An 18,522-nucleotide genomic window follows, 5' to 3' on the forward strand; every position below is an offset into this window, starting at 1 on the left:
CGACGGACAGTGAGAGGCAGACACTGTTTACAAGTCCCCACACGCAGACTGAAAGTATTTATTTCATCGTTGCTTAAGTGCTGCTCCCCACAAGCTGCTACAAGTCTAGAATGTGTGTCTGACTGATCAGGAACTGAGAGAGGGCTTCAGTGAGTTTGCAACAGTGGAACAACTGGGGAATAGTGTTCAGGTTAAAGTGGTTCAGACTCATTCATAAATAACAGCAGTGTTTTGGGGTAAATCTCAGTGCCATGGGGTGCGTCCCAGTTGTATAATTAACCCTAACTAGTGCGTAGTGTTGTTAAGTGTAAAGATGCAATGCGAAAAAATGTTGTAGATGTATTTAGAGGGAGAAACTTGGCTTGCTTTAATGTGTAACGTTCATGTTGGCATAGCCATACTACAAACATTTTTAATATTGTGTGTCATAACCTGCCACTCATTAACTCGTACAGTTAATATTAGTACATAGGCCATACCTGGTGTAGTACCCAACTGAGACACACCCACGGTCTCAGCCACGTCTTAGCTGTCCTCCCCAGTCACTTTGCTAGGCAGTGTGGGCGGCGGTTTACTGATGTATCAGAATGAGGTAGTGCTCTCCTGCAAGCGTGTTGAGCTTAGTGGAAAAATTGAACATGGGGTCGCTGTTTCTTTTCAACTCTCTAGGTTTCGTCTGTGAGAAAACGTTTAATGGGGAGTGTCTCCTTGTCCTCAAATTGTGAACTCCCTTGCTTTGTTATATGTGTGGATTTGCAGAAACTGTGGCATTAATCTGTCCACACGGGTCTTGAGTACAGTCCTGGGCCTCTTATTTTAATTGTTATAAGGTTACGTTTATGTTAATGACAGTAGAGCTGTGATTTTTTTTTTTAAATTTATTTATTTATTAATTTTTTTGCATGATTAATTTAGAATGGACTAATGTTTAACCCTTAATGTGCTGGGAATTTGGAACCTAGGCTTGGTCAGTGTGGTCCAGTAGCTCAGCATCATGTTGTCATTAATGCAGTAATCGGTTTTGCAGTTTAATCCTCATCTCTAATCATTTTACACGCCTTTAGCAGCATGTACTAAGCTTTGTGTTCATCACAGTTTGAAGAAGTAGAATGCTGGATAAGTTAGTGTCGGTTAATAAGGCTAATCCCTTTCCTTCCTCTCTCTTCTCCCTCTCCTTTTCTCCCTCGCTTGCGAAACGGCCACTTTCAGGACTCTCCCCTCCTAAACGAGATCCTGCATGTGCTCGCTAAAGCCAAAGCGGCCCCCGGTGAGCTGGACCAAGTAAGTATGACGTCGGGTCATCCCCCATGGCTGCATGCCTGGTCCACTCATCTCTCCCCGTCCAGTTCTGCTCCGTGGCGCTGGACTCTCCCTCTGTCCCGCTGCAGAGAGGCTCATGTGTCATCCCTGCTCCATTCATGTGGCCTTGGCCCTCGGGCCGTAAGGTGGGGATTGGGGTGAAGGGGGGTTATAATGAATGGGCTTCACTGGAAAACCATCAGAACTGTCACCTTTCATCTCGGGTGTAATGTAGCATGGATCAGACGAGGTCCAGTGGGAGTTGCACTGATTGGGCAGCTCCTTGAGATGTTTGAAAGTTTGAAATTCATAAACGCTCATTTCATGGTCATTGTCGAACCTCACCTCACTGAGCTGATTATATACTGCGCAGACGCCGCTGGTTTGAATGTTATGAGATATTTGCATGTGTAAAAATGTTAGTATAGTACTTCTCCTCCTCCTCCTCCTCCTCCTCCTTCTTCTTCTTTTTCTTTTTTTTTCTTCTTCTTCTTCTATTCTTTTTCTTCTTCTTCCTGTTTATTTATTTGTTTTATTTAATTATACTGTACTTGTACTTAAGAGTATAACTTACTTAACGGGTTGTATTTACATTCATTACATTCTGTCTTGTGGACAGTCATTAATGTTATCCTGCGTATTGTTATTCTTGTTATTTTTATTCTTAAGAAAGCAGCAGTTCACATTCTTGCACACTGGCTGTCTGTTGGTTAATCTACTAAAAAAGCCTATGGCTGGCTGGCTTTATTGTAAATATCCAGATGTGGTTAAAGAGGTAAACAGTTGTCACACTCATGCACTCGCTCATCCTTTCACTCACTGACTCAGGTATGTACTCAATCACATACTCACTCGCTCACACACTGGCATACTAACCCTATTCACTCACTGACAGACATACAGTCACGTACATACACTGCCTGATGCACTTACATACACATTCACTCGTTTATTCACATACTCACCTACTCCAGCTCAGTTAGGAATGACACCACAAGGGGTGCCATTTCTCACATACGCTTTAGGGTCCACTCTACAAGTGGGTGCTGTTGTACTTTAAATCCGTGACCTCGGTGTCTTAGTTTCTGACGTGCAGTGGTGCATGAGACGTGTTCAATGGAATGCGAAGTACAAATCAGTCTTTGTGCTGCAGTTCTTTTCTCATTTTTTCGTGTTTGTATGACAAAAGTCATAATGTTGTGGTGTGTCTCCACTACGCGCTTAAACGTACGCTCTTCTGTTAGATTTGATTGAACGCCTAATTGAACCCTCTTTATAATCTGTAGTGAACATCAGAGCTCAGCCTGGGCTGAAGTGAGTGGACCCCCATTAATTATTTAACCCTCTGCCGTGCTCGCCTGTGATTGGTCGGCTGTTTCAGGACTCCTCTTACTCACTCTGAGCTCTTAGGAGCGATGGGCTTTTTTTTTATTTTTTAAGACTGAGTCTGTTGCATCACTTTCAGGAACAAATCGGACATAGTTAGCATCTTTCATTCTTTATTTTGTTCTCACTGAGAGGCTTTATAGTCTTCACTGCTTTTATTCACTCTTCTTCACTCAGTAACAGACTCCTTTCTGTTTTTATGTTGTATATTTGCTATTATCTCATTGTGAATCTATAATTCTTAATGCATACATCTCTTATATTATACTGGTCTTGGACCGTTGACCAGACTGGAGCTGCTTTGTAACAATGCCAGCTGTAAAAATTACTATACTGATAAAACTCTGTTATATTGAATTAGGTACTCGCCACTCAGCTTGGTTTCTGGGTCCTGAATTCATCTGTGGTAAGTCACCTGGCTTTGCGTAATTGCCCACCATGGTGTGTGGCTGGGAGAGTGTTGGATGCCCTTTGGTGGGCTGGTGGCTGTGCCTTGATCCCAGTCATTCAGGGTGCACTCTAGACCCTAAGCAATGCCAAACGAAAGAGAGTGAAAGTGGTTGCAGAAAATGAATGTATAGTGTGTACAATGCACTTCTCTTCCTCGGGCATAGGCATTAGAGAATGGACTGAAGATGTGTTGTGGAGAGACATTCGGCAGAAGATGTATCAGGAGTGAAATAAATATCAGCACCATTGCTGAGCATTTTAAAAACCGCAGCTCTTCAAGAACAGGTTTCTGAAGTCACAAAATGAAGCAACCAATCCCATCAACTTGTAGGGTAGCTCTGTTCTTAAAAGCTGCAGGCAGTGGAGGGGTGTGTAGAGAGAGCCCCTCTGAGTCTAATCGAATATAGGCTGGTGCATTCTGAACGAGGGGGAAGGTACAGTTGCCAAGGAGTTTTATCTTGGAATTAACTTGTACAGCTCTGTTCATGACAAACAGAGATGAGGTTTTATGCCTGATCCACACTACTAATGCTAACTGACGTTGAGAATGCAAGACAACCCACACATAACGACTTTTTTCCCAAATGTTTCTGTGCTTGATTGTGTTAGTCCTCTAAGACCCCATGCTACACGATCCGCCCTGAATAAACACCACACACTTTCTGATTACACACACCGACAGACAGCTTTTGTACTCAAAAAAAGTAAGAGTTTCTCACACTTCATGTAAACAAACTCAGTGGATGACTGTGAAACCATAACCCAGCTCTGCTCTTACTGGTTTAAGGTCTCTCAGGCCTGACGTTAATGTTGCGTTTCATGCCTGAGACTCACCATGCGCCCACAATACAGGATTCTGAGTCGTAAATGTTTAGCATATTTTATATTTATGAATCACGATCTGAGCCCAGGGCGGCACGGTGAAGTAGCAGGTAGTGTTGCAGTCACAGAGCTCCAGAGACTTGGAAGTTGGAGGTTCGAGACCAGCACCGGGTGACTGTCTGTGAGGTGTGTTCTCCCAGTGTCTGTGTGGGTTTCCTCCGGGTGCTCCAGTTTCCTTCCAAGGTCTAAAAACACATGTTGGAAGGTGGATTGGCGACTCAAAGGTGTTCATAGGTGTGTGTGTGTTGCCCTGTGAAGGACTGGAGCCCCCTCCAGGGTGTATTCCTGCCTTGTGCCCAGTGATTCCAGGTAGGCTCAGGACCCACCGCGACCCTGAACTGGATAAACTGTTACAGAAAATGAATGAATGAATAATCAGAGCCCTGACTGCACTGGGAGGAGATTGGATTTTGGACTCCTCACACTACAAGATCATGTGGGAAGATCATTGTTTATGGTCAGCCTAAAATCTGGAGACCATCTGCATTGTTGAAGGGAGCCTCAAAAACAGCCAGATGCTCCTGTAGTGTGGGCTAGGCATTAGGGGTTTAATTGATTTCCGGAGAGGGAGTGTAACAGGGACCTTAGTGATTTTCTCAGCCAGAGTAGAGTAATACAATACTGTTTTAATTAGGAATGAACTTGATTTATTAAAGCCACTTCATGACTGAAGCCGTCAAACAAGAGAGTTGGGAGTGGTGTAATTATGCTTTTACACTGCAAAGAACCTGCACGACTTGGCACAGCTCTTTTGCTTTTACACTGGACAAACCTGGTACATGGTCTCTAGAACCTGGTAGGTTTTCAGTCCCAGCTTCCCTGGGGTTCCAACTGTGCCGAGTAGCTACTAAATGGTAACGTGTAAACACTGCAGCGCACTGATTGGCCAGAGCCATGGCAATCACCATGAAATGTAAAGCTCATTCAAATCCAGCACAAACCACAGCTTGTAAAATCTCTTAAATTACACAGCTTTCACATTTGATTTTTAACGGACTCGAAACTACACCTTGTAACTTTGCCTCGAGGGGTTTTGAGGAGGTTTATTTGCTCCTCGGGTCGGTGGCCGATGAAAATTTCTAGTGAAAGCTGAACGTGCGACAAGTAAAACTCATCTGTGAGAATTGGGGCCCGGAGCCGTGTCCAGTCCAAAAAACAAAAACAACACACAAATACATGATGTGTAAACAGCACCTATCTTTTCCGCTGCTGTTGTTGTGGTTTTTGAAAAGCCAGTGGTTCTTGTTAGGGACGGGATTTTACAATGTCACCAGGTCCATTTTGAGGGGGAGAAGCAACAAGCTGTAAGCGTGACGAGCCGTCTAGAGTCGAGTTGATTAAAGCCGGACCCATGCGGTGGAAAAGCGAAATTAGTGATCCAGAGCTAACGTCCTCACAGCATTGTCCAAAGGCTAAGGTAAAGCCTTCCCAGGGACAAACACCTTGTTAATAACCCACACTTTGGTCCTGTGATGATGCTTGTGTCCAAACGTAAACGTGGCACTCCCCAGCATCCATCACTAAACACTGGAGTACAGAATTCAGTAATGTGTGTTTTCTTGTTTAAAATGATTAATAATTACATAAAATGATATGGCTTAATTAATTTTAACACAGTCTCCTCAGCTTTATCGTTCAGCCTTCTGGTCTGTGAAGGAGTTGCCGAAGGGCTCGTTGTGAAGTGAAGCGTGAAGCAGAAGGTCACTCCCGTCTCTCACGGCCCTGGAATTTGGTGGCGAATGGGTTAATGCGAGCGCCTGGCTGCATGAGCATCCAAACAGTTGTTGGCACGTGGCTCTGGAGCCTCCAGAAAGCTGCAGAGAGAGTCGGCGTGGGGCTGGAGGAGCGTCCCTCCCCCTCTCTTCTCTCGCTCTGTGGGTGAAGCGCGGAGCTCGAGAGGCTGCGGGACTTGCGCTTGGTTTCGTGGCTTTTGATGGCGCTCTGTCGGACGCTGGGACGGCGATGCTGAGCCGCGAGAGGCTGCTGCCCCTCTCCTCAGGATGGACTGCATTTGCATTGTTACTACAAAGGTAGGGCAGAGGCTTCTGGATCCTCTGGGGCTGGTAGATGCTCTTTGTAGAAGTCCTTTGGTAGTACTTCAGTACTTTTGCATCCAATATAAGTACTTTGTGCACCAATTCTCTCATGGCTGAATACAATCAAGTCCTTACAGCGGTGCTCCATTCCCAGGAGGAATACATTTCTTGTTAATCCACGTGTCTTCTAACTTTTGGGCAGGTAGGAACTTGGAAGCGTTCTCTAGGATGTTGTATAAAAACATTTAAACAACGTCTAACTCAGGTTAAGTCCGTGTGTTTAAGACAGTGCTGCATGCTGTAGGCGCAGGCTGTTGTCATTTTTTGCTTCAATATCATTACTGTTTAATCCCGAGCCTTTTCACGTTCGCTTCTGAAAGCCTCTCCGACCCATGTATGATTTAGAGAGTTTTTGTTCAGCGAAGGCTGTGCCATGTCTGGCACTTTTCCCCCTTTTCTCTTTTCTCTAAAGCCACAGAGAGAGCGCCTCTGCCCAGTTTGGGAAAGCCAGAGCGTTCAGAGTCCAGCAGTGGTCATTTACAGTGTGTCCACGTTCCCCACTCAGGAGACAGGGAGGCATCGATGGAGAAGTGCTGAGCTGTTGAGAGTTCAGATGGGAATCGGTTGCTTTGTGGCAAAAGCCGTTGTTGGGTCTGTGTCCACACTTTGACTCTGCTTTTGAACTGGACAGATGTTTTTATCACTTTGTTGTGTACGAACCTGTACAGCACGTTTGAATGGAGGGTAATGTATTTTGTGTCTTATGTTTTATTAAAATATAGCATTCAGGCATGGAATTGCAAAGTGCAACATTGAACACTTTTGTTTTATTTATTTACTTTTTCATTTTTATTGCCGTGTTTCGTAATTATTTTGGGTTTAAAAACCCAATGTAACAAACATCACAACAACCGTTATGTAACTTGTATTTCAGTGTTTTGCTCCTGAAATGGGATCAGTGTGTCATATATAAAACAGCTGGATTGTTAAATATTGGAACACACCATTTAGAAGCAAAAATATACTTTTAAAATAAGCATTTCTATGACCTCTGTGTCATACTGTAGATAAGGTCACACAAACACACATTCACAAACTGCCATGTGACTACATCCAGGATGTTTGTCAAATGTCACTTAGTGACGTCATAATTTAAGGTGGAGGATAAAGCCGTGAAGGGCTAAAAGTTTGACACGCATGTCACCATGGGCTCTTTTGGTGGTTAATGCCTTTTTAAAAAGAAATAACAGTGAAGTGCTAAAATGAGGGATCTTGTCCAGTTTGGCAACCCTGAGCAGGTTTCTAGTTCTGCAGGAGGGTCACCCTGGGTCCAGAGCAGGAACACACAGGTTCTCACACACCCATCCAGTCACCCACACACACTTGAGTCTCAAAACACACCAGTTTTGAGACTGCAGCCATAATGTACAGTGTGTATTAAATGTTTTAATATTATTAATATTGAGTGTTATTAATAATTACAGTAAATGCAGTTATTGTTTATTTTAATTGATTATTCAATGTGTAATCATTCTGGTGTATTTGAGTCTGCAAGAGGCAGGTGTGTGTGTGTGTCTGAGAGACACAGAGAGAGTGTATGTTCTTCAGGGGTTGGCGATTATGGCCCTAAAATATCACAATATTTCAGGATATTATGACGGTAAAAATGTTCTTGGCAATATGACAAAACACTGAAAAATACTTGTATTTATTTAAAAAACAGATTACTGCAACAAAATGAATGTTATATTAATAAGAGTTAAATTTGATATTTAATATAGAAAATATATATTCTAACATAATACCATGGTTTATTGTACATCTGATATTTCATAACCAAACCCCACACACACACACACACACATATATATATATATATATATATATATATATATATATATATATATATATATATATATATATATAGATAGATAGATAGATAGATAGATAGATAGATAGATATATTTAGACTTGGTTACGTTTTATTGTTTTAAAAAATGATGACGATATTATTGTTGGCACAGTCCTAATGTTCTGACAGTAATGCACGGTGACCTTTCCTGCCCTTGGTCTTGAGGAGCTTTTGGTTCCTCAGGACTCAGAGAACCGTGTTATTTATTTTTTTTTTGATTCGGACCTGCCGAGGTAACCTTTGTTCATCTTCATGATGTGAGACCTGCAGCACTGTGACGTATGCCTGAGTAAAGCATGGTGGAGGTAGAGTCTCTTTCTCTTTTTCTTTTCTCTTTTTTCTTTCTTTTTTTTTTTTCTTTTCTTTCTTCCCTCTCTCACTTCCATCCTTCCTCTGTTTGTCTCTCTCTCTTCTCTCTTGCTCTCTTTCTTTCTGTGTCACTCAAACTCCCAACTGCCTTGTTCTTCCCTCCGGAGGGACCCTCCTCTACTCTAGTAGTGAGCTGTGTGTGTGTTTGTGCTGGTTGACTGAGTGTGTGCTTGCGTCTCTGCTGGGTGTCCCCTCCAGGGCACTTCAGTCTTGGCAGCAAAAGCACATGGACGTTCATATGGGACCCCCGCCCCCACCCCCAAACACACACACACACACTCTCCCTCTCTCGCCCTCTCTCTGGCAGATTAAACTAATGTCTTTATGTATTTAGACATGTCACACACGTCACCCACTCTTTCCCACCGTCTCGCTCTAGATTTTATGTGGAATGTGCCAAAGAACACGGAGTTCTCTTCTATTGTCTTGTGAGAACTGTACTCTGATCTTTATTTCATTCATATAATGGAGATTTGTTTGCAGCTACATGTAGGAATTAGTAGATTCGATGATTTTTCTGCATTAATAAAGTGTAGAACACAGAGCACAGCGTGGTCAGTTCACAAGAAAGTGAGAGGATCCCTGTATCTGTCCCACCATTTAAGGTGGAATGGGCTGTTGTGTTACAAAGCAACAGTAACAGGAAAACGCCCCAGATTTTAATGTGATAAAGACTGTTCTGTTAAGAAGCAAAGGCATCGTAATGTCACTCTCCCACAATTTAAGGGGGAACCAGCACTTACGTTAAGAAGCCCAGTCAGCAGAATGTAACTGGAAAAAAAAGTTTGTATTGTGGAGCTCAGGCACCAGAATCTACCTGCTGCACCATTTAAGGTGGAACAGACTCTTTAGTCCCAGCCGTTCCGTGTAAGCTCCTCTTCCCCAATTCAGGAGAGTCACATGACCAGTGGCTGGTCAGAAGGTTCGGTCGTCCACTGTGCTGTGGAAAGCTCCGGGTCGTTCGGGTCATTGCTGCTCGTGCCGGCTGTGTGCTTCATAAAAGAGGCTTTGCATATTTCAGCAGCGTGAGCTCTCTGTGCTGTGAAAGTGCGCTTCCATGGACTTGGGAAAGCTAAATTATGCATTCAGATCCTCTGAGCTGGAGACTACAGTGCGGCTGTGTCACTGAACTGGAATCCTCATTCAAAGCGGCCCAGAGTGAGGTCATTGTAAGAACGTGCAGTGGTCAGTGATGGCTCTGAGGTGTGATTGGCCAGTGCTGTATTAGCACTGATGTGAAAACGGACACCCAGTCACTCTCACACTCGAATCCTGTGGACAGTTTCACACACTCTCACACACGCACCTGTGGACAGTTTCACACACTCACCCAGTCACTCACACACACACACCTGGGGACAGTTTCACACACTCACCCAGTCACTCACACACACACCTGGGGACAGTTTCACACACTGTGATGAGGTCAGTGAATTGGACCCATCACCAAGACTGGAATATACATTAAGGAATGTATATTAGTATCATTGCTTACCTTGTTTCAGTTCCGGTCCTAGGGGAATGGCAGCGAATTTCCTGTCTCTCTTTGTGCTAGCCGAAGGGCCCACGGTGAGGTATAGAGAGGGGGAGGGAAGAGCTGGATTCAGGAACCTGTGCAAGGGAAAAAGCAAATGAGTAGAACTATTAAAACTATGTACATAGATAAACACTTACCAGTGAAGCTGGAATGAGATGTGCGGGGGATATCTGTTGATGGTCGTATTGAAGGGAATTAATATCTTCCTGGGAGCAACCTTCTTACCCCTTTGCTAGAGTTGGGTTAGTCCAATTAAGAGAGGGGTGGGGCTAAGTTCCTAAAAGGAGGGGGATTTGGCTGCAGTAGCCAGGTAAAGGTAGAGGGAACTGCAGTATGGACAAACTTTGTCTGTTTAGTTCCAACGTGCTCTTTTTATTTTCTTTTCATTTATTTTTCTTTTCTTTTCATTTCTCTTCGGGTACCTCTCTTGTTGTGACGTCATCACGTGTGCTTCGTTTAAATAAAGTCTCACGGAAAGAGTTATTTTGAGTCCTGCCTACTCCTTGCTGAGTGAACCCACATTTCCTCATCCGTACCCTCCACACTACAATTTTAACATCCATCCCACAAATGGTGGCAGTGGAAGCAGTCTAGGAGTGCTGAACTTCACAAGTGGTAGAAACGCAAGAGGACGCAGCCTTGATCACCATTGACTTGTGATAGAGTGGCAACAGTGGAGGCCGTCGACAGTAGCGCCTACCAATTTCAGCAAGACAAACTCAGCAACAGTAAGGATGGCTCCCAAAAAAGCTCACACAACCTCAAGTGCACAACAGAGAGATTCACCAGATGAAGAATATAACACGCAGAGCCGGCCAGAAGTAGAAGCATCAAGCAGCTCTACCGGAGAAATAGAGCAGGTCAGTGGTTTGCTCCGGAGCTTCATTAGAGAGCAGCGGGAGAAAGATGAACTCCTACGAAAAGAAGCAGTTAAACAAGAGCAAAGGTGGCGCGCTATGCAGCACCAGTTTAACCTGCTACAAGGGGAAGTTCTGAGGACGCACCAGGAAGAGTTCCGTAAGAGTAATGAAGGAGACGAAGCGGGTACAGCTCCACAGCCCCAGATCCTGCGACGCTCCCAAACGGCGTTAGTAGCGCAAGAGTCTTACACGGAATGGCAACAACAACACCAGCAGGGCATGAATTCTATCTGGCCGACACCGAGAATGCCCATGCTTAAAGAAACAGATGACGTTGAACATTACCTGACCATGTTCGAAAGGATGGCGCAAGCAGCCAGATGGCCCGTGGAAAATTGGGCTTTACACCTTGTTCCACTCCTTGATGGTAAGGCTAGAGCAGCTTATGTGGCTATGGATGGAGAAGACATCGGCGACTACGGTAAAGTTAAAGACGCGATCCTTAAAAAGTATGAAATCAACAAAGAAACTTATAGACAACGCTTCAGAGGCACCACAGTTCTTGAAGATGAGACACCGAAAGAGCTCTACACCAGGTTGAAATCACTATATGAGAAATGGATGACACCACGGGAAAAGACGAAAGAAGAAATAGGAGACACCATCATATTAGAACAGTACCTGAGCATGGTAAAACCTGAACTGAGAACTTGGATCATCGAACGCGGGCCGGTAACAGCTAAGCAAGCAGTGGAATTAGCTGAAGCATTCACCGCCGCACGGCGAGCAGATGCAGAGTTCAGGATTGGCGCCAGCGGCTTCAACAAAACAAGCCAACAGCGGGAGCTCGGTAAGTCTTTGGATGGATTATGCAGTGGTCTGAAGCCGCAATTTAATAAACAAGCCGCACAGGGGCGCTGGCGTAACACTAATTGGAGAGTAGGAAAGGAACAAAGTAATAATAAAAGTCGCTCAGAGAACACATGGAAATGTTTTAATTGTAATCAAACTGGCCATAAAATAAACGCATGCCCAAAATTGCAAAATAGTGCTAGTCAACTGTGTTACATACCAAAGAAGGAGAGAAGCTTCGAACCAGTTGATAATACTAATGATAATCAGATTACAGTTAAAATAGGTACTAAAACGGTTAAAGCTCTCATTGACACAGGAGCCAGTCAAACCCTAGTTTCAGAAAAATTTGTGTTAAAGTCTCAGGTAAAGCATGAGTCAAAACTTAGGGTTAAATGCATACATGGTGAAGAGCAAGTCTACCCTACAGCTGAGGTTAACATTGAAATAAATGGACAGGGGTTCTTATTAAATTTTGGCATACTGCAGAAAACACCTTATGCGGTTATACTAGGTAGAGACGTGCCTATACTTATTGATTTATTAGCTGCAAAACTGAAAAAAGCGGAGGTAATGGTAGCTACTAGATCTCAAAATAAGCAAAAAGAAATAGATGAGCGAAAGGCTTTGCTTGAAACATTACCTTATGGCAACGAGGGAAAGGACAGGAAACCACGCAGAATAAAACGGCAAGAGAAAGTTAAAGGTACTGCCTTAACAGAACAAGTGAAAATCCCTGAAGACAATACTGAGCTAATACCGGGTAACATAACTGAGTTGCAAGCACAGGATGACTCTCTTAAACCCCTGTTTTTAAAGAGTAGTAAAGAGAGCATTGTAAACGGCAGAGAGAACCAGTTCATTATAAAAGATAACATTTTATACAGGACCAAAAACAATATCAATCAGTTAGTGCTACCAACTAACTTAAGGCAAGAAGTACTTAAATTAGCACATTCAGAGCCTTGGGCAGGACACCTGGGTCAGGCTAAGACACTGAGCAGGATAGCTGGCAGGTTTTACTGGCCTAGATTATATCTTGATGTAGTCGAATATTGCGGAACGTGTCCTGAATGTCAATTAACATCTCCTCAGAAAAACTCGGACAAAGTCCCTATGATAAATATGCCTATTGTTGATGTACCATTTTCACGGATTGCCATGGATGTGGTAGGGCCCTTACCAAGAAGTCGTGTAGGCAATCGCTACATCCTGGTAATTTGTGATTATGCAACACGGTATCCAGAGGCTTTTGCACTCCGCAAGGTTAAAACACGCCAAGTGGTTAATGCACTAATCCAACTAATCTCAAGAGTAGGGATACCGAAAGAAGTTTTGACAGACCAGGGAACAAATTTTACATCAAAACAACTAGGGCAGGTCTTTTCTTTGCTGGGTATAAGAGGTATAAAGACCACTCCATACCATCCTCAGACTGACGGGTTAGTTGAACGCTTCAATAAGACATTGAAGAGTATGCTCAGAAAGTTTGTCTCGGAGACTGGTTCTGATTGGGACACATGGCTGCCATACTTACTCTTTGCCTATAGAGAAGTACCGCAAGCATCTACAGGCTTTTCCCCATTTCAGCTCCTGTATGGCAGGGAAGTGAGAGGCCCACTTGACGTCATGCGAGAAGCCTGGGAAGGGGGACAACAAGATCAAAAAATGAATGTACTGTCACATGTGCTCAAAATGAGAGACAAAATGTCCAGGTTGACAGAGTTGGTCAGAGACAACATGGAAAGAGCCCAATCACGCCAAAAAGAGTGGTACGACAAGGTGGCGAAGAACAGAACACTGACACCGGGAGAGAAAGCACTGGTTCTTTTGCCCACATCGGACACTGGGCTGCTGGCAAAATGGCATGGGCCATATGAGGTGATTAGGCAGATCAACAAAACCTCATACGAGTTGTCGCTACCTGACAGGAAGAAGCAGCAACAAGTCTTTCACATCAATATGCTGCGACGATGGAAAGAGCCAAAAGCAAACACCACAGAACAACTCTGGGTATGTGCAGTCGGAGAAGAGGAGGAGTGCACGGAGCAATATTTCCCGGGTACAAGTGGAGCTAGTACGCTGCTCAATTTGTAACACCTCAGTACAAAGCAGCAAAAAGAACTGAGGAAAGTCATCCCACCAAAACTCTTCAGTGAGGAGCCAGGCAAAACGAGTATTATCCAGCATGACATCCGTCTCCTGAAATCGGATCCAATCAGGCAGACGAACTGTAGAGTACCTGCACGCTTGATTCCAGACCTGAAGGAAGAGGTGAAGATGATGTTGAAACTGGGGGTCATAGAACCTTCTATAAGTGAGTGGTGTAGCCCTGTGGTGCTTGTACCCAAGAAAGATGGAGGGTTACGCTTTTGCATAGACTTCTCCAGATTGAATTCTGTCTCTGCGTTTGACCCCTACCCCATGCCAAGAGCGGATGAGCTGATTGAGAGGCTGGGTAAGGCTCGGTATTTGACAACCTTGGACTTATGCAAAGGTTACTGGCAAGTACCACTGAGTCCATCAGCCAGGGAGCTGACAGCGTTCCGTGTACCCTCTGGGCTATATCATTTCACCACAATGCCCTTTGGATTACATGGTGCGGCCGCCAGTTTCCAGAGACTTATGGACCAGGTGTTGAAAGGGACCGATGGATTTGCAGCCGCCTACATCGATGACGTGGTTGTATATAGCACGAGCTGGGAAGAACATTTACATCACGTCCAGACAGTGTTGCAAAAGATTGCTGCTGCAGGATTAACGGCCAACCCAAACAAGTGCTATCTAGCCAGGGATTCGGTCTCATACCTGGGTTATATCCTGGGTGGAGGGATGATTCGCCCGCAGGTTGATAAGGTGGAAGCGGTCAGAAGAACTCCGGCACCTACAACGAAAAGAAGGGTGAGATCGTTCTTGGGACTAGTGGGATGGTACAGGCGTTTTATACCTCATTTTTCAGCCAGAGCGGCAGTGTTGACTGATCTTATAAAGAAAGATAAGCCTCAGAAAGTCAAGTGGACGGAACAGTGTGACAAAGCATTTAATGACCTGAAGCAGTGTTTGTGCTCAGAACCAGTGTTGAGCAGCCCAGACTTCGAGAGGCCATTCGTTGTTCAAACAGATGCATCGGGATGTGGTCTGGGAGCGGTGCTGCTGCAAGGCGAGGAAGAGGACCGCAAACCAATTCTCTATATCAGTAGGAAATTGTTTCCAAGAGAGTTGAACTACTCTACGGTGGAAAAAGAGGCTCTAGCAGTGAAGTGGGCATTGGACTCATTGAAGTACTATCTGTTAGGTGCTAACTTCATACTTGAGACGGACCATAGGGCGTTACAGTGGATGTACAGGATGAAAGACAGTAACGCGAGGATTACGAGATGGTATTTGTCACTTCAGCCTTTTAAATTTCAGGTGCGGTACCGGAAAGGTGCTCAGAACATTACAGCTGACTTCCTTTCACGTCACTCTGAGGAGTGACTAGTGTAAGGGGGGGGGTGTGTGATGAGGTCAGTGAATTGGACCCATCACCAAGACTGGAATATACATTAAGGAATGTATATTAGTATCATTGCTTACCTTGTTTCAGTTCCGGTCCTAGGGGAATGGCAGCGAATTTCCTGTCTCTCTTTGTGCTAGCCGAAGGGCCCACGGTGAGGTATAGAGAGGGGGAGGGAAGAGCTGGATTCAGGAACCTGTGCAAGGGAAAAAGCAAATGAGTAGAACTATTAAAACTATGTACATAGATAAACACTTACCAGTGAAGCTGGAATGAGATGTGCGGGGGATATCTGTTGATGGTCGTATTGAAGGGAATTAATATCTTCCTGGGAGCAACCTTCTTACCCCTTTGCTAGAGTTGGGTTAGTCCAATTAAGAGAGGGGTGGGGCTAAGTTCCTAAAAGGAGGGGGATTTGGCTGCAGTAGCCAGGTAAAGGTAGAGGGAACTGCAGTATGGACAAACTTTGTCTGTTTAGTTCCAACGTGCTCTTTTTATTTTCTTTTCATTTATTTTTCTTTTCTTTTCATTTCTCTTCGGGTACCTCTCTTGTTGTGACGTCATCACGTGTGCTTCGTTTAAATAAAGTCTCACGGAAAGAGTTATTTTGAGTCCTGCCTACTCCTTGCTGAGTGAACCCACATTTCCTCATCCGTACCCTCCACACTACAATTTTAACATCCATCTCACACACACTCACCCAGTCACTCTCACACACACACACCTGGGGACAGTTTCACACACTCACCCAGTCACTCTCACACTCGTACCTGTGGACAGTTTCACACACTCACCCAGTCACTCTCACACACACACCTGGGGACAGTTTCACACACTCACCCAGTCACTCTCACACTCGCACCTGGGGACAGTTTCACACACTCACCCAGTCACTCTCACACTAGCACCTGGGGACAGTTTCACACACTCACCCAGTCACTCTCACACTCGTACCTGTGGACAGTTTCACACACTCACCCAGTCACTCTCACACACACACCTGTGGACAGTTTCACACACTCACCCAGTCACTCTCACACACACACCTGGGGACAGTTTCACACACTCACCCAGTCACTCTCACACTCGCACCTGGGGACAGTTTCACACACTCACCCAGTCACTCTCACACTAGCACCTGGGGACAGTTTCACACACTCACCCAGTCACTCTCACACTAGCACCTGGGGACAGTTTCACACACTCACCCAGTCACTCTCACACTAGCACCTGGGGACAGTTTCACACACTCACCCAGTCACTCTCACACTAGCACCTGGGGACAGTTTCACACACTCACCCAGTCACTCTCACACTCGCACCTGGGGACAGTTTCACACACTCACCCAGTCACTCTCACACTCGCACCTGGGGACAGTTTCTCACACTCGCACCTGGGGACAGTTTCTCACACTCGCACCTGGGGACAGTTTCTCACACACGCACCTGGGGACAGTTTCACACACTCACCCAGTCACTCTCACACACGCACCTGGGGACAGTTTCACACACTCACCCAGTCACTCTCACACACGCACCTGGGGACAGTTTTACACACTCTCACACTCGCACCTGGGGACAGTTTCACACACTCTCACACTCGCACCTGTGGACAGTTTCACACACTCACCCAGTCACTCTCACACACACACCTGGGGACAGTTTCACACACTCACCCAGTCACTCTCACACACACACCTGGGGACAGTTTCACACACTCACCCAGTCACTCTCACACACACACCTGGGGACAGTTTCACACACTCACCCAGTCACTCTCACACTCGCACCTGGGGACAGTTTCACACACTCACCCAGTCACTCTCACACACGCACCTGGGGACAGTTTCACACACTCACCCAGTCACTCTCACACACGCACCTGGGGACAGTTTTACACACTCTCACACTCGCACCTGTGGACAGTTTTACACACTCTCACACTCGCACCTGTGGACAGTTTCACACACTCACCCAGTCACTCTCACACTCGCACCTGTGGACAGTTTCACACACTCACCCAGTCACTCTCACACTCGCACCTGTGGACAGTTTCACACACTCACCCAGTCACTCTCACACTTGCACCTGTGGACAGTTTCACACACTCACCCAGTCACTCTCACACTTGCACCTGGGGACAGTTTCACTCACTCACCCAGTCACTCTCACACACGCACCTGGGGACAGTTTCACACACTCTCACACTCGCACCTGTGGACAGTTTCACACACTCACCCAGTCACTCACACACTCACACCTGGGGACAGTTTCACACACTCTCTGGGTCGAGTGTACGTGAATATGTTAGGACACAAGGATTTTATTTGTGCAGCTGTAGGGAATTGGACCCTTGTCTTCAGCAGAGGTTACAGAGTGAAGCCTCTAACCAGCACCACAAGCAGTGATTGGCATGAGGGGTCGTCCTTCACCCCCATAGACGAGGTTACAGAGGAGCCATGAATGCTCTCTTGGACTCGTGGCCTTGGACAGCCGAGGCATCGCCTGCGATCGGACTCGCGTTCTCCTGCTTTTTTGTTTACGATGCGTTTGCGCCATCAGCGTGAATCCGGAGATGGGATGATGCTCTCATTTGATAAAGCAGCTGACTCTTCCGCAGGGGAATGTGCAGAGCTCCTGATCCACACACAAACACTCCTGTGTCTAGAGACCTGGCCCCTAGCTCCTCAGCGTCCCACAGAGAGAGTTCCCTCAGCACCACACACAGGATTGTTTTCCAGATAAGAGGAGGACGCTGTAGGAACCTTGTGAATGTTCATGTTTTGTCCAGTGAAATCATCTTAAATCTAGTCAGTATATTTCATAATGTGATTGTTATAATAATGTTTTGAATTTAACTATTATATATTTTTTTCTGTTGTTTTTAAGTCATTTTAACCAATGGAACAAGCACAATGGTTTGGCACTGACTAGATTTAAGATATAGTTCTCTTGGGTCTTGATGAATCATGTGGCTTGCATTGGTCAATATCCCACAAGGATCTCTGCACTTGACGTCAGAAATGAAGCAGAATCAGAATAGCCTATTTTATGTCATGTTTTCTGATATAGACAGCACACAGCAAACTGACTGGGTGGTCTTGTTTCACAGTGTGTGTGTTGGTGGTCTCCAGATCCTTCCATTTATATGCGCATGCACATTATTGTGCTATTATAAGTGGCTGTTATTAGCAGTCTTGATAGAAACATGAAACAATACACAATCCTTTCGTCCAAATGCATCTTTTGTTTTTGCTGAACTATTCTGTACTACTTTTATTATATCTGATTTAACATGATCAAAAACTGTTATGCAACCATAAAGCCTTAAATATAGACAGAGGAATGTCAGATGATATAAACAGAAAATATGGTCACTGTCAGAACAAAACCTTGTATCTCGATTTGTGCCATTTGTAATTGTTTGACATAATTTGAAAATT

At 45.0% G+C, this 18,522-nt stretch overlaps 1 protein-coding gene across 9 annotated transcripts in view; it reads left to right on the forward strand.

Moving 5' to 3' along the window:
• Window positions 1-18,522, forward strand: part of LOC136675652 (discs large homolog 1-like protein) — a 105,558-nt gene that overhangs the window by 14,653 nt on the left and 72,383 nt on the right. The window lies entirely within an intron of this gene.

The sequence above is a fragment of the Hoplias malabaricus genome, chromosome X1 (assembly GCF_029633855.1).
Source record: "Hoplias malabaricus isolate fHopMal1 chromosome X1, fHopMal1.hap1, whole genome shotgun sequence".
NCBI lineage: Eukaryota > Metazoa > Chordata > Actinopteri > Characiformes > Erythrinidae > Hoplias > Hoplias malabaricus.